Raw genomic sequence first — 26969 nt, 5'->3', positions numbered from 1 at the left:
GTAACTTTGAGGTTATACTGTAGGACGATAATCCCAATGTCAGTACAATGCATTGCTCTTGACACTCAGAATTGCCCACGCCTGGTTAAATGCATGCATTATTGTAGTGTTTTGGTGGAACTTCTATTCCCGGATCCAAATTTACCTCTTGAAAACTGTTTACAGACTTCTATAAGAGCAGCTTTGTGTTTACAGAGTAGCTGTGTACCTGAATGCTGCCCGTTTTTCCCCCTGGACGTCTTCTGATTTTAATCCGGATTTATTTGCTGTAATGAACCTGTAATGATATGATTGTGTGCCTGTGCTGGTTTCCTGCTGCAGCCTGGGGCACTTCTGTATTACGCGATCACAAAGGGTTTGATGTTCTCTTTCTTCTGCACACGCCCAACGACTAAACATAGATCTTTTGTTTGGTTTTTGGAGGTTTGTTCATGTCTGGAGGAGCATTTATCAATCAGACGATATCTTTTTAATTGCACAGAGCTGTGCCAGTATTGTGTAATGATGCACTGTCGACCTAGACAGTCTCTGATTATGCTTTATAATCATCTTGACTTTACAAAGAACTCACAGTACCAGGGGTCTCTCTCTATCTGCAACAGGCACACCAACCCCCTACAGTATATCCTGCAAAAACAACACTAACATGTAAAGCCTGTTTATTCCAACACACTGGAGAAGTCACCAAGTGTGGCACTCGCTAAAAGCAAGGTTTGCAAACAGAAATCTCATTAACCGAGTGTAGTAAGAGTTTTAAAATGAAAACCCATGTTATACGTGTTTCTTTCAAACTGCACATTGGAGACCTAAAGTATATAGTGAATGGAAATGCAAAATATATATATATTTTTTATCGCTACAACTACTTTAAATGGAGTTCCAACTGGAAAGGGAGTCTCTCTGTCAGGCAAAGAAAGCAAGGGGAGCCCAGACACATTTAATTAATATTTAAAATGAAGGGAAAGAAAACACAGCAGCCCATATTTACAAAGCATTCAATGCAAATGTGCAAACTTAACACTCAGGGAATATAGAGATTTATCGTGTATCCAGGAATCGGGATCCTTTCTTCACAGGATGTATCATATCGTAATAGAGGTACAAATCCTTTGTATCGCGATACAAGACCAGAATCACAACAGAGCTCATTACAATTCACCATGTGGTTTTTGAATGAAGAATAAGTGTGTTTTATAAATTGGCATGAATAAATACTCTCTGTAATTCATAAGCTGTTTGTCTTTTAACAAAATAGCCCCTCATCATTTGATCCAATTATGCATCTTACAAGTATCCCATCAGGACTCTCACAGCTATCGTGATTCACACCTGTAAAGATGTCCCAACCCATCGAGTTGTTCTTATGGTGTGGCTGCTAATGCAAGCCTTGTTGATGTACAGACAGGGATGCTGCTTCTGAGAAACAGGTACTGACAATAAAGTTCTGAGGCCTGGGTGTGGACATGGCAGCCCATTAATGTGAAGTGGACAATGCATAACCAGCCCTAAGCACACTGTGTTCAGCTACTCACTCACAATGCCATGCCTCAGAAGGCGGCACACACAGCCTCGGGCTGCTCTCCAGCAGCAAGACAAGCTCAATGTAATTAATCCGTGGCCTGAACATTCCGTCTCCTCTTTGCAGGGTTAGATAAGTGTCTTTCACAAAGGGAGATCAAGGAGGTTAATACAGAACTGTCAGAGATAACTGTCTGTGACCTGGATGCATAATGAGCCTGTGCATCTCTCACAACGTACAAACGTAAAACAAGGATCACACCTTACGCTGCAGTGGAAAGCAGGCACAATGTACTGGCTTTTTTGTGCACAGTGTTTTAATACAAGGGTCCTCTGAAATACATATCTACGGCCTTGTAGTATTAATATTATACTGCAGATAACAGGATCGTGAACAAGTAGGTTGGCTTGAGTTGACCTTGTATTACTGCATGCATGTGTTTTGTAAGAGAAACAAGTTTGTTTGGATCTGAGCAAAAGTTTTATAAATCTGTCTGCAAAAATCTGTTCTATTTGTCCCAATTTTTTATTTTGTTATTGTCACTAATGAGACAAAGGAGACCCGACACGAAGGGCCTCAGCGATTGAAAGGATGCTGGTAGAAACCCTTCCCTGTTGTGCTGCCACCCCACCTGTTATTGTTGGCAAGGTAGAGCGCTTTCCATCTCCATTATCCACCAAACAATAACCCGTTCCACTCCCTAACATCTTCTGTGCTGTGCACTGTGAATCTGCAGCGTTATCATCATCATCATCGCTGTGCTGCGTTTGCTGTTTTTAATGAGATTGTTTCCATAAAGGAAAGCTTCGGTAACGTATCAGACTGGAAAAAAAAACAACCGGGGAAAATGATGCCCCAATTATGGTGTACTTCTGTGATACAGACTTATTACCTGTATAAGATATATGTACCGTGTAGAGATATGAATGAGTATGGTTTAAAACAGCATTGCAGTAGAAAGTGTGTTTACTTTAGTCAGTATCGCACTTATCTGTATTGTGACAAATCTGGTGATAGAGTTCATAATGATTTTTGGATGATTTCTGTCTGATGAGCTGGTGCGCTGTGTGTTGTTTGTTTGGGAATGAAGAAGTAAGGTACAGTGAGTCCTGCTTATTCTGCTGTATGGAATAAAACACTGCCCTTTCATTTTAAAGTTATCATCGGCTCTTCTTTTTAAACAAACCCGTGCAGGATAAGCTGGATCCAAGGCTTACACATTTTAGGGGTCTTCACAGAAAGCGTTTGCAGTCACTGGAGATGCTTGGGAGTCCTGTGGAGAGCTCCTGTCTGCTTTCACAGTGCCGAAGCACTCTTGTGGCAATTCTAAATACTAATCTGAACATAGCAACTTCAATAATAACCTAGATATAAAATGCTTTTTTTTTTCCCCCAGAAGAAAAAATCTCAAATGAAGAAAGTGTTTTATAATTAGGGAAACATTATTCTAGAGCAATGAAAGCCCATCTCTCCCTTGTGCTTTTGTCCTGCACATGTGACAGATTATTATTATTTGTTTATTTAGCAGATGCCTTTATCCAAAGCGACTTACAGAGACTAGGGTGTGTGAACTATGCATCAGCTGCAGAGTCACTTACAATTACATCTCACCCGAAAGACGGAGCACAAGGAGGTGAAGTGACTTGCTCAGGGTCACACAATGAGTCAGTGGCTGAGGTGGGATTTGAACTGGGGACCTCCTGGGTACAAGCCCGTTTCTTTAACCACTGGACCACACAGCCTCCTAACAGATGACAGTATTGCAGCAGTTGATCGAAATAGAAAACAACTAAACAAAGGCAAATCCAAATAGTTTTCTGTAATCTGAATATTAATCACAGTGGTCCCCCTGTTGCTGCGTTGAGTTTTAAATGGTTTACTAATGCATCAGAAGTTTTGAAGGGACAAGTCTAGTGTACTGCCAACACTCACCCTCTGTAAAGACCAACCCAACCAGAAAACTAGGAAACCCTAGAAACCAACCGAAAGAAAACACCTGACCATGTGCCCCTCTGCAGAAAAAGCATGCAATGCAAGCATCAACTGAAAGAAAATAGTTTCCAAAAGGCTGATTACTTGAGCAACTGCAGACTGCAGCATGACTGTCGGTTTCCTGAGTCAAACAGACAACAGCTTTTAGTTCAGTCCTGACCCTTCACCTTCTCCACAGATTTTCCTAGAAACTCAGGCCTCATAAGGGACTGACTCCATTGCTCAGTGTGCTTGGAAATGGAACCAATGCGATATATATATATATTTTAAAACAAACAATAGCTGTACAGTAGATGCCTGTCCAAACCATAACCATGCATTAAAATATATATTCTGAACTCTAAACTGCACCAGATTAAGGATCTCGTGCTGCACCCCTTTTAAATGTTTATTCCTTTTCACTGGAGCTGCTTGGCACAGCTGGCCCTTGGTTGGCATTTATATAATATTTTTCTGAACTCACACGCACACAGACAGGCTTTTAGGCAGGAGGGAGGGTGGATTGAATTGCAGGGCTGGTTACAGTTGCCATGAGCACCGGATGTGTTTGAAATCCACTTTCTAACATTTCGTTTCTTTTCTTTCTTTAAAGGAGGACAACAGAAGAGACTTGTTTGAAAACAGCCACCCCTGCAGCTGGAAAATTCCCAGATAAGAAACCCTTCTCTTCTACTGAGCATGCACCTTGAGAACAAGGGCTGCATCCACATAACTAAACTATATTTAAGAATATGTTTCTCAACTGCAATACATGCATATGTGTTGGTGTTTTGCTTAAGCTTCTGCATTGTTAAGAAAAAACATATTGGCAAGTTGGGAAATTTGGGGAAACTGTAATGCAGAGACATCTAAACTATAAAGGAACGTACAGCTATGGTCAAAAGTTTTGCATCACCTAGAATTTTAGGATTGAGACAATTAAAAAAAAAAAAAAAATTACAAAGCGGTATGTAATTCACTACGTTAACGTAACATTATTCAGCAGGTTTCATTCGACCTTTATGAAGCAAAATTTTACAGGGTGATGCAAAACTTTTGACCATAGCTGAAGTTAAAAAGACAGCAAGGAATTGTATTTTAGTGGATCACTGCGGCTTTAACGTTGCAAAACGAGCACCAAACTAGAACGGAAAAGACAATGTTGGTTTGCAAGCAAAACCAATTTATTTTGCAGCCAAAATGTAAACGGCAAGCACAAAAATGTAACCAACAAACTCGTAATAGTGAGCGCTGGACTAGTCAAAGCATCAGTATCCTGGCCTGTAACTGCTGCTGCAATCCAGTGATCAAGGGGCTCACGAGCGGGAGGACACAGGAACCACCCCCGTCTGACGTCTGTGTTGTGAAGGCTTGACGTGTTTCTATCTGTGGAGAGGCTGGTGTTTCTGAGGTAGGCTTGGAGAGGACTCCTTGCCCAGTTCAACAGCCAGTTAGCTCCCTGACGTTTCCAGCAAGCTGAGGATTTCTCCAGGGCTCATTCGGGTCACTGGATCTCTGCACTGACTGTCGCTCTGTTTTGCAAATGCAGGGATTGTGACCTCTGATTTGTAACAGCAGTAGCATTTTACCATGAGTCACTTTCAGTAATGGCTTGTCTGTGCAGCCTTTATCTCAAAATAGGATTTATACAAATTCTGCCCTGAGACAGATAAATAAAAAAGCACATGGAAATCCAGTCAAAGACGTAATAAAGGCCACTTATTTATCAGCACTGCCTCTCTGTAGTGATGGCTCTGATGAGGATGATCACCTCTTTTAGACAGCCTAACTGGGTAAAGAGTGGAGTTTCATGTACCGATGCAAACTTCAAGCAATATCGTGTTTGTTGTCAGTTTCGTAACATGGAAGGCTGGTTTCACACTGATTGACACTAATCTCTGACTATCTTGCTTACATCTATTTGGGACCTGTGAAACCAGTCATTTAAAGTTTAAGTTCCGGGAGAACAGTGCACGCTGAATGCACACTATAATATTAACTTGAGCAGATTGAAAACCCTGACTTAAAGCAATCTTTACTTTTTATGTGGATAAATAAATGTGCAACAGCGTAGAAGTCACATTCTCACTGGAATACAGACCACACTGTCAGAGGCGGTCAGGCAGCTGACGTCCGCGTGTTAATTTGTTCCATTTTTATTACTGCCAGCTTGGGAGAGTGTGCAGTCATCCTGACTGTGTGAAAACATTCTTGTTGCTTCCTTCTTACTGCCCTGCTCTTGTGGCTCCCCCTTGCTCAAGCCCTGTGCTTCCCACAATCTCAGAGGTGTTACTGGAGCGGCCTGTCTGTCTGCTGAGCGCTGTGGCACTGAGTTCCTGTGCAACAGAGAAGTGAAACAGCAGCGGAAACAAAGCTGGTTTAATCACGTCATGGGACTGTTTCACAAGGAGCAGGGAGAAAACCAGCCTAAGACGGCAGGGCGGTCAGGTCAAGTTGACAGGGCTAGGACTTCTGAAAAGCTGCAGTATTTGGAGCACAGTAACTTTGCAATTCAGTAAAATGCAGTGCAATGAATCCATAAAAAAGGCACTGCAATAGGTTCAGTACCAGAGGTTCTTTGGGGTGGTATTGAAAAGTTACATGATCAGATTTATTAAGGGTTTTCTCCAGTGCAAAGTCTAAATGGATTTAACAAAATGACATTTACAAAAGTAGTAGGAGTTGTTGCTAAGGTGGAGCAAAACTTTCAATTTAGTGCAGTAATCCCTCGGTAGATTAAACGCACCCTTGGCTATAACGCACATGATTCATGCCTCCCAAATTATTTGGTTTTACAAGGTTACAAAGTTGCTTTCTGTGGATTGTGTTCTACTGTAACCTATTCACCATTTCTCTTGCTCTAATGAGTATAAAGGCAGCTGCGCACTAACTGGCTCTCGTATTTGATTTGCTGCACCGTGCTCTTCCTGGTTTCCGATGCAGTAAGCAAACAGCGAACCAGAGAGCTTACATGCAACTCATCAATAATGTGTAAACTACTTTGGTTACTTAAAAAAGAACAGCAAAAACACAGCTTCAGTAAGCCACATATTGCATACATTTTTTTCTGCTGTGTTACGTTGAAATGTATATTTCTATACCGATTTAGCATTTCATATTTAAGTTATACAGTACCTTTATTTTTTGTTTTTCAAATGCAGGCTATTTGCTGCAGTGTTCAATAAATGGAATCAGGAAACACATTAAGTATCGTAACATGCACTGTGTTTTATTTGTGCAAGAAAAGCACATGCTTTTTAGTCTCCTCGGTATAACGGTTATTTTCCCTACCGAGGGTCTACTGTATTAAAACTGAACCCACTGTGTCCAAAATACAGAAATATTACTGCAGTAGCTACCCTGATTTACAGGCTCCGCCAACAAGTAGGGCTGTTAAAAGGATTGTGTGTTTTTACATACTGAATGTGCTAGCAATCTGATATTACAGGTTACTGTGAAGCATTGCTTTACTACTCAGTAGCTGCTGCTGACAGAACAGGATCTTGCAGTCACTGTGGCAGGGTGTGTGGATAATTGACTGAGTGAGCAGAGCAGCGCCTGTCTCATCGCTGAGCTCACTTCCTTACAACCTGCCAGTTATGTGCACCGGGTCTTATTTGAAGTTCCTGCTTATATCCATGACTGGATTATTTGTTATGCAGATGTTAAGGCACCGCTGTCATATATAAAATCTGCATCAGGATGGGCAAGACAGGACATGTGACCGACTTTGATAAAAGTGCTGATATTTCAAAGAATAGCCTCCACCCTGACTTCCCAGAAGCAATTAGAAGCAGTATATAAGTTTATGGAATGGTGAATTACAGTTCCAGAACAAAAGCTTGCAGACTCATTGTTGTCCTTGCTGCCTTTGGAAGCCCTAGATGCTCTTCAGAGCCTAGTGTTCTGTCCCTGCAGCCCCTGCAGCCCACACTGCCTCCTGCTGCTGTCAGCAGGGCTCTACCTCTTTATCTCAGTCAGGGGTGCTGTGCAGTGCTCATTTTCTGCTGCATTATTTGCTTGCGTTCCCTGCCCCCGCATAGAATCCCAGCAATTTCCTCCTGCGAGGGCTTCACAGTACAGCAGCATTCCTGCCATCACCACTCTCCAGTGCTCCCTGCATCACCGTTGCCATGAGCCCGCTCTGCAACTGCCAGTGAAATGCTAACCGCTTCTTCCGTTACGCACACACAAGCAAGCAGTCAGCATGTTTTCTGCACAGGGCGGCATGACGAATCGCAGAAGGATTAGCTCAATCGCCAAAGGTTTCCATTCCAAAGTTGTTGTTTTCTTGTTAATTATTATTATTCAGACTTTAATTCTCTCTCGGAAGTGACCCAAAGACTCCTGCAACCTGCCAGGAAGGGGATGCTACCCAAGCTCACAGTCTCCAGGGTAAACCAGCACCCGGTCTCAGTAAATACAAGGTGGCTCATAACTGCAACCCTCCATAAGAAGGCAGTGTTTCCTGGCACCAGAAGTCACATGGCCTGGCCGGAGCTTGGTCAAAATGCAAATCATTTACAGTCTTCATAAAGTAATACAGCAGAAGGCAGAATGCAATCCACCTGGACACCCCACATTACTGTAAACCTCTCAGCCAATGAGGTTCCCAGCAGAGCAGTCACCCTACGACAGAGGCCCTCGAAAAGCTAACAGCACTTTAGAATCTTTAAATGGCAATGTAAATTTCAAGCAGCCTAAGGGATCCAGCCTAAAGACTTTTTAAAATATTTATTTACATAGACTGTATTTGATTGACCTTGTCTTTCACCTGTCGCTGCAGTCAATTATCTAGCAGGTAATGAGAGACGACTGTGTCTGACATGAATACTTAATCTAATTTGTTTAGATTGCTTTGGCATGGTAATAGAGTTAAAAATAAATAGTATATTGTAGACTTTAACCTAGCGATCTGTTTTACTGTCGTCTCTACTCTCCATGTGTGTTTTAGCCCCTCTACTGAAGATCATGTGTGCAGGACAGGCTAGAGAACAGCCTCTTTATTGATTAAGGGAACCCAATACCTTCAGAAAGAATTATATAACAAAAATCCTGTTGCTTGTTTTTTTTCTGACCTAAAAAGGAAAACTTTCTTCCGAGTGAAATGTCCCACCAGGAGAGGGCAAGGCCCCTCAAACAACAATGGGGCTGTGGATCCTGTGGCTCCACCCCACATGACATCAACTCTGCTGACAAACCGTCTCCTGATCTGAAATGCTGAGCAGCCAAACAGCTGAGCTCAGCCCACAGAACTAGGATGTGACATCATGGTGGCAAAGGATTTACATTACACTGCTCAGCACCCCAACTCTACGATCCGCAGCCTGCTTTGTTTTCTGGGAAAGTGTTCTGTGTTGGAAAGGTTGTGGGGAGTGGGGGGGAGTGGGGGGAGTGGGGGGGAGTGGGGGGGGGGGGGTCAGGGGTCGTTTGTTAGTCAGATGCAGTCATGTGAGCTCCGTAGCTGAGATCATTGTCCCTGACTGTAAACCATAAGCTATGACCACACCAGGGTGACAGCCAACTACAGATCTAGAGAGAGGTGGGCTTTACTGTCACAGACAGGACCCTGTGGTTCCTGGAAGACAGATGACAGCTGACTCATCTGGAATGGGTTCGTCAATTGGCTTTACTCCCTGGAGTATGGTCCAGGGTACAGATATGCACCACAGACAAATGAAACAGGCAAGCAGCAGCACACAGGGCAGAGGGTGTCTGCTCGTCACTTTGCCTCATACAGGGGTACAGTGTAGCTCTGTTTTGGTCACAATCAACACCAACAGACATGCTCGGAGCCGCTATGGCAGTGTTATACCATGCTATGCTCCTTTGTGCTTAGCGGTGCTAGTCTACATTTATACTACGCTTTTACAATATATACAAAGTTGGTAAAGGGGCTGTATTGTTAATGACTTCATGTGAACTACTATTGCTTTACACAGTCCTGAGAGGGAGCAGTTTCAGTGGAAGCCGAGCCAGCCACACTGCTTAGGCAGTTGTCAAAGAATCTATTGTGACTCTGTAGGTAACTACCCTTTTCTTAGTAATCATTACACTGTTGAACTTTCCTTTTTGTTTTATAAAGACAGAGTATGACACACAAGTTAATGCTTTTTTTTTATATATATATATATATATATTTTATTATTATTATTATTATTATTATTATTAACAATGAATATAATTATTTTTCACTGTACCAGAAAGCAGCCTTTGTTGACAGTCCACCTTGTTTACATTCCCCTGTGGGGACACATGTTTTTCCTCCCTCCCCCTTGAAACCTGCCACTGCAGTACTCTGCGAGACGGACATGCTCTTGTGCCGACTTGCAGCAGTAGGAGGTTATACAAGACTTGTATTAGACCAGGAATCAAAACAGAAGTTTGAAAAAAAGGGTATTGCATTTTAATCCCTAACCCCATGATCCTGTTCTTCAGGAAAAACAACTCAAGTGCACAAAAGGACCTTGAACAGTTTACTGCCGGTGCTGAAGTATTTGTAGGTCTTGTTTATTGCCCTTGGGAGGTTTGTCTGGAGTCTTTTACCCTACACCCTCCCTCCATTGCTACTCGATACAATGAAACCTATTTATAACCAGCCTGTGGAGACCTGAGTCTCTTTACACAGCGACTGTTTTACAGGGTCAGCGTGCGTCAGGGAATAGTGACTATTTATAAGAAAGAGAGGGGTGCCTGTGGTGTAATCTCAATCTCTAGCTGTGTTTGCTGAGAATAGGGAAAGCCATGACTTCACAAGAAAAACTTTAACTGTTTTCCATAGGCTTGCAAAAAAAACCCCAAAAACCTCAATGCTTGAGAGGATCATAAGCTGGACCTACCTGAGAGCTGCCAGCTCAGCTGCTACTGAACCACAGACAAACACAGCCTGCTCCAGCACCGGGCAGCACTGCATTGGGCAGCATTGCATCAATGCCAACCAAACAGAGCTCCAACTGTGAGGTTTGTGTCCAGGTATGAGAACGACGGTCTTTAGCTGAAGGGCGATGCAGAAGTCCTTGGGGAAACCCACAAGGGAATGTTAAAGAATCACACTGAAAGGGATTCTAAGTGTGCTTTCATTATTAGGGGATTTCTTTTATATGTTTTACAGTATTATAAATATTGAAAAGGGGGACATTCTGGGCTTTTAGTTTCAAAGTCCAACAAAAGTACCTTAATTTACAGCATTTAACTGGCAACAACTATGATATCCTGCAGTTAGATTGTAGGTGGGGCTCTTGTTGCCCTATTTTACTACCCTCTTGCTCAGTAAAAATCTTCCATACAGGGAGCGAACAGGAAGCGTAGCGGGGAAACAGCACTTGTGGGGCTGACAGATCTTAAAAGCAAGGTGATGGTGATCTATTTAGAGGCATCAAGACATTCAGTGTGCAAGAGGTTCGTTCTCTGTGTATTCATCTTATTCTGCACTCATTGAACTATTCAGCTTGTGGCTAGAAGCAAGTACTGAAAAGATTTTCCACTATTTGGAGAGGCGACTGTGTATTTCAAGGCCGCATACTTAAGGGACATACAGACAGTAAATGAATGCAATACAATCTTCACTCGCATGCAGTGGAAGGTCTTGGTCACAGAGGAACCAGACTCGTGGAAACTCGTGTTTTTCAAGCAGTTGCTCTGGGAAGGTGCAGCATGCCTGTTTATCCCACAGAGAGGAGGAAGCTGAAACTACCGCTGCATAGGGAAATTTAACAAACTGGACTGTCAACCAGGTCCGTTTTCTTTCTGATAAAGTACCCAGAAGGCTGAACCGTGGAAGAATGTTTAAGTAAACAGTAGACTATATTACTTGAATAAAAATCAACCTCAAATGTGGTAGTGCTGAGCCATGCACTGATCTGTCAAAGCATAGGATCAACCATCAATGATCAAGCTTGTGCAGTGTCTCATGTTTTTAGTCTTACTGCAAAGGACTTTTTCTATTTGGGTTCATTTTAATTACATTTTCTTTTTGTCAGTTCATCACGTTGTTAGTTCTTTTTTTAGGACATTATATTGGTGGGGGTGGTCATTCTACAAAAAAAAACAGACAGGATGCTGCAGAACTCTATAAATCCTGAACAATGTGTAGACTCCGAGTGATCTGGGCCACGTGAACAAACCTTTCAACCAGCCGCGAGTGTCCGAGTCATGTGAGCCTGGGCCCGCTGCCCACTCCCACACACTCCTTGGGAAATCGGTCAAAGCGAGAGCATTGTTTGAAAACACGAGGTCCTGGGAAGGATGTTTTGAAATTGAAAAAAACACCATCTTCCAAAATAACTTATTTTTAGAATCAATTCAAATGCCCCTAGATGTGTAATGAGAGTTTGCTGGCCGTAAGAAAGTCACATGGTTATAGAAGCATTACATACAAATAAAATGACTCCTGAAAAAACAAAGCTCTGGACATGGCTTGGGGTTAAGATTCCTAAAAATATGACAGATTGTGAATGCACTGTCCCCCAAATAGCAGTGCACACTTGTGTCTGTGTGTGTGTCATCCCCTAAATTATCATTTGTAACACAGATTGAAAATGTTAATTTGATAAAACTGTGATACTACTGCTTGTCAGCAATCTGGAGTTCCAACAATGCCTGCCGTTCTCCTGAAAACTCATACAATCTTCTTATTGTCTCTGTGTGTCTGATAACACACTGCACTTTGTCAAGCAGCGTGTGTATTCACAGGGCCCCCCTGCATCACATCACAGCCCCAGGGTAGCACAATGAGTTTGCAGCATAGTCATGTGAGGCAGAGATATCATGTCAGCACCCACACTCTTCTGGTAAACGCAGTCAGAATACAAGCACTGCTTACATGATTTGATTTTTGGGAAACAGGAACAGCAAAGTCATGTTGGCCTGGCCTGGAGCCAGGTTTCTGACACAGCAGCAGCAGAATCAGCAGCAAGCTCGGACTGGATTGTGCTTCCAGCAGACTGGACCTCATCCAGAACCAGCGGGCTTCACCATGCAGTGTGAAACAAGCAAGTGCAAGACACAGCTGTGTCATTCATATATAAATGTATATTACATATGCAAACCTGCATATAAAGCAATCACTCTTCCCCTCAGCTAAAGCTGGTCACTATGTACAAGGGCTGCATGTACTGCTCTAACCCATACTCAAAAACAACACTTGAGTGTTAATGGGTATTTAAGCGTGCTTTCGCAACGTAAAATTAATTCCAATTTGAAAAAATGTGTGTTTTAGACTCTTAATTGTTCTATTTCTACAGACTAGCTTTTTATCTTGGTTTTCCCAAATTTTACAATTAAAACCACATTTTTAAATGACTTGTTTGGTTTCTGATTTGATCAAATTCTGTATTAGACTGTTTTTAAAAGCAATGGTTTAACTGTTCATTATTCTGTGTGTGAAGCGTTTTGGGATCCTTGTGATGAAAGGCGCTACAGAAATGTGAATTTTTGTAAAAAAAACATGAAAACGTGGCACACAAAACATGGATAGGGCCCTACACATAAGTGCTCCGAGTGCTTATTATAGTTACAACACCTAAAGACAGATGGTATCCATCAAACAGCAGCATGGATTACTGTACCTACCCACTCTCTATTATTATTATTATTATTAGTTTATTTAGCAGACACCTTTATCCAAGGCGACTTACAGAGACTAGGGTGTGTGAACTATGCATCAGCTGCAGAGTCACTTACAACTACGTCTCACCCGAAAGACGGAGCACAAGGAGGTTAAGTGACTTGCTCAGGGTCACACAATGAGTCAGTGGCTGAGGTGGGATTTGAACCGGGGACCTCCTGGTTATAAGCCCTTTTCTTTAACCACTGGACCACACAGCCTCCTCTCTAAACAAGCCTGTGAGTAAACAGGATTCCCATCTGCGTCACTGGTTTCAGTTTCCACATACCTTGAGTTTCAGGTTATTAGCTCAGCTCTCGACTCTCTGGGAAACCCCAGGCTGTCAGCTGAGCAACAAGAAAATGACCTGCACTGTACAGGAAGAAATCCCAAACCAGGAAGCCAGAACGTGGAAACAAAGTGTCACAGAGCCTCCACAGTGGACCTTATTCCCTAAGCCTGAGCTGCTCTGATGGCTTAAATACAATAGCATACGCTTTCCTGATTATCAAACTAGGCGTGCTAGGGCTGTGCTGATGCTTGCATTCTCCGAGTAATTGCCTTCAAGAAGTATGCACTGCCAGAGTGTTTTTATACTCTTATTGTGCAAGCAAGGGAAACCGAGGGGTGCATTGTTTTGTGTTGCGTAATTACCACGTTTTATTCCATTGAATTAATAACCAAGAGCTTAAGTTTCTTAATGTGTGCCCAGCCTACTAACAGCACCACAACTGCAGCGATGCCTTTAAAGCCAAGCCTTGGGCTTTCATAACAAGGGCAAAGCTCTCTTCCCCAGGATGCTTCCTTTATCTATCTATATATAACAGACAAGAATATGATGCGACTATGTTGGTCTTACTATAAGCATGGTTTCACCTGTTCAACCAGTTCGGTACTCTGCATGGAAGCTACAGTACGTCCAAAACCAGGCATGTATTTGGCTCACAAGCTGATTGGGTTCCACATGGAGTATAATAGGGTGGGAATGACACTGAGTATAACATTAAGTATAATGTGAAGGCAGTTTGAAGCTGGAGAAAGTTTTAGGCACAGAGTTACTGTACATAATTCAGTAACTTTGCCATCAATCTGCATCGCCTCCTGCATGCATCTAAGTTTTGCATCCAATGGTGTGGATTGCATTGGTTTTAAGAAGGCATGCAGTGTTGGAAGCAGGCAGTTCTTGATGCAGCGGGACACACAGGAGTACAGTTGGACTGTCCAGCTTAAAACTATATCTTCTTGTGTTGTGCATGGCGCCTTTATAAAGCGATATTCTGTGTAGGATTCAGGAGATCGTTTGTTTGCAGACTTGCATCAGGTGATTTGAATAGGAATGTGGTGATGCACTGCAGGCAGGGCTGCATCTCTGGGGCATCTTCTTTGTGCTCTCTGGAATGGTGTAGCTGCCTGCCTGCCTGCCTGCACCTGCTCCCCTGGAAATGTCCGCTGCTGAGAAATACCTGCACAGGTAGCCCTGCCCTGTGGTGACGTGCTGGCTAATGACAGATGGAGAAACTGTGTTTTTATGAGTTTGTAGCAATTTCGGTAATATTTTCAATTGAGCAACTAGTGTCAAATTCATCAACATTTTAAGAAAGAATGAATTTTTGAACACTGGAATTAGTTGTGGTGTTCTCTGCACGGGATGGCATCTGTACACAGGACAAGACAGACTGGAATTTTGTCAGAAAATTCTACTGATTTACTGTTTAATTGATATGCAGCACATACATTTTTAGGTGCCAGGTACCAGATATCAGAAACCTTAATGGAAATCAAGCATTGAATAAAACATAGTGGATAATAATGAATTATTTCAACACAAATTAATGCATATGCCTTATAAAATTATAAATAAAACAAAAAAGAAAATGACTATGATAATTTAAAAAAGCTTCAATCCACCATCAAAAATCAAAAGTGAAGCATACAAACTAGCCTGAATGTTGAAATGTTAGACTCAATGCATTAATAGTACCAAAGCAGCATATAATGCAAGACTCCCAGTGCAGAGCAGTTTGACTCATTACAACTTTTAGTGGCTTTTAGGCACCTTTTGTGCAGGTAACTTATAATTCAGGCCCAAAGGAAAATGTGGAAAGGCTCAGACTGTTAACAGAACAGAAGTGTTAAATCTTGCAGTGACTGGGTCAGCGCACAGCTCTGTTCAGACACTGCACAGGAGTGCCTGGAAAATGCAAAACGCCGGGGCGTGGAGAATCAACAGAGGAGTCTGATTTGCATACTGTAAGCTGCCAGAGAGCCCGGGAGGCAGCTCACAGTGAGATGCACAGGTATGTGCATGCATGTGGAAGCCACTCTGACACGCAGAGAAATGAATCTTCATCCACACAGTGCTTCTAAATGCTACTGAGGGTCTCTGGATTACACACACACACACATATAAGAAGAAAATTATTCCATCTAGGGTTTCTGTGACGTCATAAATTACGAGACCGAAGGACGAATAGCTGATCACAGAAACCCGAGCTTGAAATGTTTTCCTGTAACTCACTGAAGAGGTCCATCTATTATTTTTTATAATACATGGATACCCTTGTGATGCTAATTTTAAAGAAGACGAGGTTCAGCAGAACATTTGGGTTTTTTTTTAAATGTAGTGTTTCAGTGTACAGGCGTTCTATCTCGTTATCCGTTAGTGCTTCAGCTTTATTTGGATGACTGCCTTTACCTTGTTTTAATTTCCCGTTCCTCTCCAGTTTCTCTGAGATACGAATGTAACAGCTTTACATCATTTTTTTTTAAAACGTATTCTCATTTTGTTGATCATTAATGAACATTTCTGTACTGTTTGAATTGAAAGTGATGGTCTCAAGGAGTCGAATGGGTCAAACTTCAAGTATATTTTCCTCTAGAGGAATTATCACTTTTTGACTATTGTGGTATTATGCCTTTTTTTTCGAATGGCTCAGGATGCAAATATAGTCTTCATCCTCATATTATATATATATTGCTTCAGAGCGAAATACATACAAGTGTATAATAACTACCAATACATATGCTTTCTCTTTCATTCCACACTGAGAAGCTCTCTTCGTTTCCACAGGTGCCCTCGTCAAACTACATTATATCAACGACGGCACAACTAAAATAAAAGGACAATGGCAGCTGAATACAAGTGAAAATCAGTTTTGCGTCAGTAACTTGTGTGTCATCAAACTGTCACACCAATTACACTGTAATTCAACTCTACCCCGATTTCAGGGGAAGTGCGGTGACTCACTAAAACAGAAGTATCGTGTCCCGTGATGCGTTGGTATTTCAGGAGCTCTATCTGAAAAGGTCTGATTGAATGGCAAGCTACCGGTAAAATAAAACAAGCAGATTAAAAAAAAAAACAGAAAAAAAAAAAAGGATATAAATATAGAAATACTAAAAGCAACGTACTAAAGTGCAATGACAAACATTTCGACTAGAAGTCATTTTCAATGCCTGTAATGTTGAAATGATTTTTGATTCATATACTTTAAAACCAGTGCTGTAGTCCTAAATCAAAGTCCTAAATATAGGATGTTCTTAAACAAGAATTAGTATACCAATTCCCATTGTATCTGTATACTGATCGTCTAGTAACACATATAAAACATTGGTAATGCATTTATCACATTTCTACACACAGTCATCGTTGTAGCACCGTTGCTGTCGTCTTAAAAAAGCAGTTTGTATTAGAAGACGTTCCTAATGCTCTTTTCATTACATCAAGAGGACTGCTGACTGAATCAGACAGCCGTGTGGGGAGATGTGAGTCACGTGACTTCGCTTGACTATTATGCGTGTTCCGGCTCGCCTGGGCCGTGGTTCTTAACCTCATAGATACTGCTGGCAAACAGGCTGTTTTCGAGCTCAATGATAGTCAATGGGGATTTGACCTCGGACTCCATTATGATTCGTTTTTCTTGCTGTATAGCACATGAAATGGACCGATATCACAAACCGTTTCTTCCTTATTACATTGCTCAGACAAGCAGAGGTGAGGCTATTAAATAAAACGTTTAGGCTATTAAATACAAATCTATTGATTGATCCACTAAAAACATCACCTATTATTTACACTTCGTGAGGTACAATAAAGACAGACCAAGCGAGAGAAAGTATTTGACCTATTACCTAAAATCTAGTTTAGAAACGGGATAGCTTAAAAATAGCCCAGTATGTGCACACCTGCAAGAAATAACAGGGAAGAATGCAACTAACCTTAATGTCCACATTATTTCTGCCTAAATATAGCCTATTCTTAACAGCAGATGTGTCATTGATTCAATCTGAGACCTATGAAGTTGGGACAGCTGTTTATTTTACAGCATATTAGAGAAAAAAAACAGGGGTCCTCACCTATACCTGTGTCATGAGATAAGAGTTTGCAACCCCACCATCACCATCCAAGTAAAAAAATAAACACACCTGTTACTGTGTTAGAGACAGAAGAGGACTGACTGCATGTTTGTTTTTATTTGTGCGAGCTCCAAAGGATTTGTTTGTATTCCAGACGAACACGTCTCTGCAGCTTTCGTTACAGGACTGTAATAAATGACATTTTCCAATCTGCTCACAGTGACCAATGGATAGTTGTATTAATGCCATCTGCATTGAAATGGAAGCATTTCCTTTTCCAGTGCTGTTAAATTTAACCTCAAGTTTATATACCGGAACCTCCGCCTAAAACTTAGGATCCCTGTAACTTTAATAGCTGTTTTAACATCATCAGAGTAACTTGCATTTACAGTGTATTTAAACAGCATTTAACCCACTTAGTACAGCTATGTCCAAACGTTTTGCATCACCCTAAACAATTAACACATTTAGCTTCATAAAGTCTAATGAAGCCTGCTGAATAATGTTACGTTGACATATTAAATTACATACCGCTTTGTAGTTTTCCCATATACTTAACGAAAAACTGACACAAATTGAAAACTCGAAATTCTGAAATCTTACTGTACTGCTTTTATGGCTTCCGCAATATCGTTTTGTAGTTTCTTTGATTGCATGATGTTAAATAAAAAGATCTAAATTATGTTGATATAGTTTTTTGGTTTTATATGAATGTCTCAAATCCTAAGATTCTAGGTGATGCAAAGCTTCTGGTCATGGCTGGAGTTATTTGTCCACATTTAATAAAAGCACTTTGTCTACTGCAGTTCACACAGGAAGCCGTGCAGAACGTCAGTATCAACAAGGAAGGCGTCTTCGTGCTCTTTTCTTTCCCAGCAGGCCCTGTACCCCACAGACACACTCTCCCTCCCTGGCTGCAGGAAACACTAACAGGAAGTGCGAGAGCACACCTTGAAACACTCAGCATCTTCACATGCACTCCGGAAACAACGTTCAATTGAGATCGATTACTTACATTTTGGATCTTTGTCAGATCGTTGTCGGACGGTTCCTAAAAAACGAAAGAAAACAGGAGATAGATGTTACATTCCAGAGAGACTCGCTGGCCCCAGGCTCGTACAGGCCTCCCTGATGGGAGCAGGGTGGATCAGACCTAGGAGGCTTAATATGTCACATGCAGTGTGGGGAAACTGACATTGAGAAACACACACAGAGCAACTTCCCTGCTGCGAGCACAAGATGAGAATGAAGGGTCATTAGCACACGTTTCACAATGCTGCTGATCATAACGGCTTTACACATTTTTGTTTGGCCCCCATCTGCAGCTGGCACAGAATGGACATTTCCTCCAACACCTTCCCTGGTGAGATCAGCGGACTTTCACACAGGAGGTGTGGGGATACCCGAGCTTTAACCTCTCCGAGGCCATGTCTCGTGAAACAGCTTGGGGCCGACATGAATATGAAAGCTAAGGGGCTTGAAAGTGCAGGGATGAAAGCATCAAAAGTGGATCAGGCTGCACCTCCACTTAGACTGCTTATACATCTCTGTAGTTTATTCATCCAGAGCAGACAGGGGCTGATAGTAACACACACAGACACACGCACACACACAGACACAGACAGACCCCACCCCCACGCACACTCACACTTGTAATTTAGTGGAACAATAAAATGGATCAGTTTCTACGAAGGCTACACACTGCAGAATGTCTGATTAATATGAGTAACTTGAAAGTAAGCGTTGGAAGTACCCATGGTAGAGTATTAATTAGATTTAAAAGCACTGTGGGATTCGCAAACAGATGGGACCTCACTGATGTCTCATTTGGCGAGAATGCCAAGCCTACTCCCTTATTGTCCCCACACAGTGACGGGGTGTTAGATGGTTATCTATTGAAGAACTGAATATTATTCACTAATGGAACCTTTCCACACTATGGAAAGTGAAGAGAGTGGCTTGTCAATACAGCCCTTCACCCAGCCCTCTTAATATAACGCTCCCTTCGAAAAGGGTTTGCAATAACAATGATCGCAGCTTCATTAAAAAATGTCAGCTGACTACTTTAAAAGGACGCTGTGAGAAAAAATATTGAAGGATGCTACTTATCAAGGTGTTTTATGGGTTCCTGTGAAAATATCTGGGGCACGCTGCTTCATCAGAGACACACACTGTTATATCTGGGGCTCGCTGCTTCATCAGAGACACACACTGTTATATCTGGGGCTCGCTGCTTCATCAGAGACACACACTGTTATATCTGGGGCTCGCTGCTTCATCAGAGACACGCACTGTTATATCTGGGGCTCGCTGCTTCACCAGAGACACACACTGTTATATCTGGGGCTCGCTGCTTCACCAGAGACACACACTGTTATATCTGGGGCTCGCTGCTTCATCAGAGACACGCACTGTTATATCTGGGGCTCGCTGCTTCATCACAGACATACACTGTTAAATCTGGGGCTCGCTGCTTCATCAGAGACACGCACTGTTATATCTGGGGCTCGCTGCTTCATCAGAGACACACACTGTTGGATGTCCAGTTTGTTTACATCACTCCCTCTTTGAAGCTGTCTAAATGGGTCATCCCCCTGGCACTACCTGCAGCAGTAAGGGGGTAGGCATGCCTTCTGTAAGCTCTGACTTCATAACTGACCCAGTACATTTATATGGTTCTATTTTGGAAAACCAGGCAAAGCTCTTTCCAGAGTGGAAGAATAAACTCCTCCATTTTCAGCCATTTCCTGGAGACTTCCTTTTTTGTGCGTGCTCACTCAACGTGGGCCCCCACCTCAGCGAGGAAACAGCAACCTGACACACACAGTTCCACCCACAAGCTGTCAGAGAGAGGGGACCAGTTTTAGAAAACAAGCTGGTTCTATTTTTAGCACTGACCACCAAGTTTTGAAAAAACAACAAAAACAGGGGCTGGAAATGTACAGTACAGGGTGTTCATATATTCCAAAACAGAGAGGCAACATAGGCCAGCTTTCTAGGCTTTGAGCAGACCCAACCCCCCTACCTGCGATAGCCATCAGGGGTCAGGGCAGTGATGCCAGGGGAGGGTGGGGGAGCTCAAAGCCATGACCAGGCCCAGTGGGTTCTGCTGCCTGATCACTGGGGCTAGGCACTGGAATCTGTCCCAGTGGAGCTGGTGACGCACTGCACTCGTGCGTGCCACAAACGCAGGAAGGAAGGAAGCCACACAGATGGGTCTGATGTGTGACCACCCAGTGAAACCACCACTGTTAAACACTGTGCACTTGCTTTTGAGGCTGTGTGTGTGTGTGTGTGTGTGTGTGTGTGTATTCAGGTATGTGTGTGTCTAAGTGGGGGGGGGGGGTGGTCTGTGAATCTGTGTGTGATTGTGCATGTGTGTATTCTAAGCAACACTATAGTTTCTTCTAGTTTCCTATAGTACCCGATCACAGCAGTGATTATCTCGCCTGCTTAAACTTTAAGAGCGGCTCAGGTTTAAATATTTGAAATGGTTTTTTTTGTTTTTTTTAATTATCTGCTAGTAGCAGCCATCCCAGCCTCTGCAGCAGGCATTCCCTGACTGGGATAAGGAAGCTCGTTATCATGGGCAGGGATCAAGCAGGTGAATGCTCACTACGCTGTGCAGCAGTGCAGTGTCAGACACATAGGCTGTCGGAAACTGACCTTTCAAAGACGTGAAGTGGATAAAGAGCACGTGGGCTGCTGCTTTCAGAGCGGCGAAACAAAGACACGCGCGCGCGCCAAACGCTCTTCAGTAAAAACACTGTGATCCATGAGCCTCAAGGACCCACCCACAATGCACTGCTGCCTACTGCCCTATTGAATAAGAAAGGCAGAGAGAGAGAGGGGGAGAGAGAGAGAGGGAGGGAGGGAGGAAGAGAGTGAGAGGGAGAGGGAGAGAGCGAGAGAGAGAGAGTGAGGGAGAGAGAGAGAGAGAGAGGGAGAGGGTGAGAGTGAAAGAGAGAGAGAGACAGAGAGAGAGAGAGAGGGAGGGAGGGAGGGAGGAAGAGAGTGAGAGGGAGAGGGAGAGAGTGAGAGAGGGAGAGACAGAGAGAGGGAGAGAGCGAGAGAGAGAGGGAGAGGGTGAGAGTGAGAGAGAGACAGAGAGAGAGAGAGAGGGAGGGAGGGAGGGAGGAAGAGAATGAGAGGGAGAGGGAGAGAGCGAGAGAGGGAGAGACAGAGAGAGGGAGAGAGCGAGAGAGAGGGGGAGAGGGTGAGAGTGAAAGAGAGAGAGAGACAGAGAGAGAGAGGGAGAGAGCGAGAGAGGGGAGGAAGGGAGGAAGAGAGCGAGAGTGAGAGGGAGAGGGTGAGAGCGAGAGAGGGAGAGAGCAGTGCACAAGTCTATTTCATTAGCTAGAAACTTCTTCAGGTTGTGTTTAAAATGCTCCTCTATTTCCATTAAGTGGCATGCAATATAAAATAATGTCATTCAAGAGAATTAGGAAAATTCCAGAAAGGGGGATTCTTGCATCATCTTTTGACTTTATTAAATTACACAAGCCAAGCTTTAGAGCGGGTGGGATCAGTCCTCTGGGGGCAGCTGGGTTTCTAGGAAGGCTTCGTGGAAAAGGATTAGATCACTGAAACTCCACTTTTCAATTAGCAGGCATACAGAAGGAAACACATCACACAGCTATCTGGAAAGGGAAAGCTTGCTAACTCGCTATAGTTAGCCGTTAACTGACAGCCACCACAAGTGTCCGTGAAATACACACCTGCCCTGTGCCAAGAATCCAGACAGGCTGAAAGAAAGAGATTCAGAGCCCAGGAGCTTCATTCCAAGAGCACTGTACTGATCACAGGGGGGTGAATTTGTATTTGCTGCAGTGTGGTAAAGTGTATTGGCATTAATAGAAATGCTAGCAGGTCAGAAGGTGCATTGTCATTGGTACAAGTCTTGCTGGGTTGAAAGCATTGTTAGATTCAAAGGTCATGCGGAGAGCGTCAATGAAATCAGGCCAGTGCCCCTAAAACAGTTTTAAAAATCAGTTTGCATATAACATTTAGACGGTTGCTGCCTTATAAACCTATGTTCACAATACCAGCTCCGTTTTCCTGTAGAAACGCCTGTTTGCCAATAGGATCTACTGCACAGAAGACAGAAAACATACACCAAGCTAAGACAGGCCTGTGTAAAACTGATTGGAGGACACTGCAGCGACAATTAAACTGGCAACAAGATTCTAGGACTAAAGCACGGGGGTTGTAGTGTATAAACCTCTTTGCATGAGATTAGGGGTAGGCACAAGATTTCAATTCAGAGGCCACTTTATCTGCTCATTTGTGAAGACACAGTTGCCTCTGACTATGCAGAATCACATGGCAGGAAAGAAGCCCTCGTTCATATCAGTGATTGTAATGAACGGCTCCTAATCTGTACCAATGCCTTCCTGAGAATCTGCCTCGTCATTGTAGCTTTCTCTATCTGCAATAAAAGCAGGCAGCACTAGGACTCTGCAGCTGCATTCGGCATGCTTCTCATTATGATACACAGCATGGTTCAGATTTGATAGGCACTGTACTGCGTAACATAACTCCAAGGCAGTATCTTGCCACACAGTGTCGGCAGCCTACTTCAGGAAGAAGAAACTACAGGATGACCAAATAAGGGCAGAGGAGGAACCTGCCAGTGAGTTCAGTGGAAACGTGCAGCTTTCAATACGCGCTTCAGTCTGGGCTTTCCTGGTGTAAGAAGGGGATAGGAATATTCAAAGACTCAGATAATCACTTTGAAAGGAATGCGATCTCAATAGAAAATACTTGATCTCTGCCCTCCAGCACCAAATAGCCCTACTTAAAGAGACCTTGCATCAGGTTCCTGATATTAGACAGGCGCAGTCCTTTTATAAACATCAATACCATTTTCACTGCTCCCCTTATTATCGTGCAGTTGAACTACCAGTATTGAGTCCCCCGTACTGTTTTTCCATGTCAATTTAAAACTCTATTTAAAACATTAAGTGCCACCCTGCTCTAATGAAACTGTAAATGAGACAGGGTTCGGTTCTTCCTCTGAAAGGACGCGACACATCTAGAGGCTTTAGGGATCTTGAGTCCAAGTAGATTGTGCATTTAAACGTGGTGCTCGAGGGCAAGGTGTGTTCACAGGTGCTCGTGCACTGAAAGGGTTAAGAGAATGGGAGTTCCAGTAGGAAACAGCAGGCTGGGTGTCCAGGTGTGACGTAGCCGAGTGACGCAGCACGTTGCAGTAATCTGCTGTACCCAGCTATTCCAACACAGCCTGTCTGCTGCAGGCAGATCAGTCCAGGGACTCTGAGATTGAACTGGCCTTGAGACAGGCAGAGAGAACAGGAGGCTCCAGTCCCGTCTCCAACATCACTATCTACTGCAGGGGCTCAGTTTATGATTTGGTTTTAGTTTGTTTTAATTGTGGTGCTTGTAAATCGTTTTGCTCATACAGACTTTGTTTTCCAATCGAATATCCGAAGTAATCCTGGGGGCCACACCTGCCTCTATCCGCTATGAAAGAAAACAACTGTCTGTGTAAAACTGGAGAAGCTGACCTGTAGTAAATTATGAATCTGCCAAATATAAAAAAAATTGTTGGTATAAATCTGTACGTTCACATGCTTTAGTGGACAAAAAAAAACATACTACAGTCCTGAATTACGTGCTGGTTATGTGACATGGACCACTGTCCTCTAATGTAAACACTGTCAAACTAATTTCACCAGCCTGATTCAAACCCAGCCCAGAGAGTGAAGGAGCTCCCCCAGATCATTGTCCTGCAAGTCCCTGCCTGACCCGTAACTTCAGAAGCACCTACACGCAGGTGTACCACACCTACACGCAGGTGTACCACACTAGCCACAAAGCCAATCTGACACAGAATGAAAACAATGCTACCCTTAAGATAAATGTCACTCCTGCGGTCTTCCCCCTCTGATAAAAAATCAGCACAAAGACACGTTTCACAAGCCCAATCAACACGCCTCTCCTGTACAGTGTAGAGTTTCTGGTTCTTTCTCTCTCTCCTCGTTCTTCCACCCACACGCAGGGTAATCCCCCCCCACAGCATCACCATGACAACACCCCCCCCTCTTTCCGTAACGCACTACAAGACCCTCCTTACGCACGACGGTGGGGTGAGCGGCCTGAAGCAAAGAGCAGCTTGTGTACGAGAACAGAACAATGCACTCACCCACACAGCATCCCCTTCTGTTCTGTGAGGCAGGCAGGCAGGCAGGCAGGCAGGCAGGCAGGCTCCCTGGACTGCACATTCTCAAGTGGATACACTTTCCTACTGTACAGAACTACAGGACCTTCTCATTGCAGCTGCTATGATAATAAACCTCAACCTCATTTCAGAACGTCCACTTAATCTGCTGCCTTTTTTTTTTTCTCCCACGACTGCGCTGTAATGACAAGGCAGGATTTATTTATTTATTTGTTTAGTAAGGTGAAACGAATCCGATATTATAAATCGTGAAGCTCTCAGCCAATGACAGCACCCGATTTCAGAACATTCCATTCCGCGTCGTAGGAGTAACGCGGATAATGGGATTCCCTGTGGATCTTTTTTGTGTTAAAGCGTGATTTATAAAAGGGATTTTATGTTTCAAAATGTACAGTTGACCCATGTCTCTTATGGTTTCAGAGTGTTTTCTCTGCACTTTGGATGGACTCAGTTTTGCTTCACAGTCCTCTTGCCCAGCCAAAGTTCATCAGTATCTCCCACAATGTACAGGACGCTGTGCACTTCACAATACAGGCACAGCATAGCAGAGCAACCTGCCTCCAAATGCTTCATTCGGTTGCGATCTAACTCAGACTACATTATTAATTTTGTTTTTTACAAAATCAGGATCAAAGATCAAAGCACTTGTCATACACTAGCAGCCCTTGCTATAGGATGCAGGATGTAGTGCACCAGGACACAGCTCCCTCCCTCGCTAGTACTGACTCTGATGGGATCCCTTCAGAGGATCTCCTTGTAGTTATCACAGGTAATTAGGAGACAAGCGGAAGTGAAATGCGTTGTTGCCCATAGCGAGCGAGGCAGCCACTTACAAAATGTGCAAATCAGAAACTCGACGTCGGTTCGTCACCGGCCTCCCCCTCCTCTCTCCCACACACGCAGCGTAGCGTGCGTCCGGTTCTGACACACGTACAAGACATCAAAGAGGAGAATTCCACTTCACTCTGCACAAGTGATAGGGCCTTTGTTGTTACCACGGAAACGCGCTTGTCACAGACAGCTGCAGCCTTTTAACACCTTTGCTTGTCTCTCTTCTTCAAAGCTGTGCAGATTAATCAATTCAGGCTTGCACAATGCTGGTAAAAAAGCCCTAGTTTCAGTGAATGTAACTGAGCTGCTTGATTGGTTACACAGTGTAGCTGATACATAGGCAGGGTGATCTTTGACTAATAATAGGGAACATAACAAAGGAGAAAATGACTTCAGGCATCATTATCGAGCAAGATAATTGCTATGTGTCATACTAATTAAAGGGTTGCTCATCTATACAGTGAGACAACTTTATACAGAGTTCAGAGACTGCAGCCCAGCTCCCTAACCACTGAGCTACTCAAACCCAGGAACTTCCACACTGCAGCCCAGCACCCTAACCACAGAGCTACTCAAACCCAGGACCTTCCACACTGCAGCCCAGCATCCTAACCACTGAGCTACTCAAACCCACAACTTCCACACTGCAGCCCAGCACCCTAACCATTGAGCTACTCAAACCCAGGACCTTCCACACTGCAGCCCAGCACCCTAACCACTGAGCTACTCAAACCCAGGACCTTCCACACTGCAGCCCAGCACCCTAACCATTGAGCTACTCAAACCCAGGACCTTCCACACTGCAGCCCAGCACCCTAACCACAGAGCTACTCAAACCCAGGACCTTCCACACTGCAGCCCAGTACCCTAACCACAGAGCTACTCAAACCCAGGACCTTCCACACTGCAGCCCAGCACCCTAACCACTGAGCTACTCAAACCCAGGACCTTCCACACTGCAGCCCAGCACCCTAACCACTGAGCTACTCAAACCCAGGACCTTCCACACTGCAGCCCAGCATCCTAACCACTGAGCTACTCAAACCCAGGACCTTCCACACTGCAGCCCAGCACCCTAACCACTGAGCTACTCAAACCCAGGACCTTCCACACTGCAGCCCAGCACCCTAACCACTGAGCTACTCTCTTGAATATTAATGATGCGGGCAGCATTGGCATTTGTTGTCACAAACATTTGAATTCTTCCAGTGAGCAATATAAAAAGTAGAACGTCATGCCTTTACCGGAAAAAAAAACCCCACAGCCCCCCTACTCTCCTTACCATCAGCACAAGCCCACCTCCACACTGCTGATGTAACAGGGAGATGCACAGATCCTGTACAGATATCACTGCTCTGATGCCTCATAGTGACACAGCCCCCACCCCTTCTCTACAGCCCACTTGCTGCACATACAATAGCACACACGAGAGACCTACTGTACACACACTGCCTGCTCTGTCCAGGTTAATATCAGATCATTTCATT

The 26969-nt window shown here is 43.6% G+C and overlaps 1 protein-coding gene across 3 annotated transcripts in view; it reads right to left on the bottom strand.

Annotated features, from left to right (window-relative positions):
- Positions 1-26969, bottom strand: part of LOC117401393 (guanine nucleotide-binding protein G(I)/G(S)/G(O) subunit gamma-7) — a 68652-nt gene that overhangs the window by 8511 nt on the left and 33172 nt on the right. For 2 of the 3 annotated variants that reach the window (XM_034912342.2, XM_034912341.2), the window contains one exon: positions 18466-18501. The exons of the other annotated variant lie outside the window; for it this stretch is intronic. The gene's annotated coding sequence lies outside the window, so the exon portion shown is untranslated. The remainder of the gene's footprint in view (positions 1-18465; positions 18502-26969) is intronic. 3 annotated transcript variants of the gene reach the window in all.

This window comes from Acipenser ruthenus, chromosome 47 (assembly GCF_902713425.1).
Source record: "Acipenser ruthenus chromosome 47, fAciRut3.2 maternal haplotype, whole genome shotgun sequence".
Lineage (NCBI taxonomy): Eukaryota > Metazoa > Chordata > Actinopteri > Acipenseriformes > Acipenseridae > Acipenser > Acipenser ruthenus.
The sequence above is the reverse complement of the archived record's forward strand: the minus strand, read 5'-3'. Positions and strand labels throughout refer to the sequence as shown.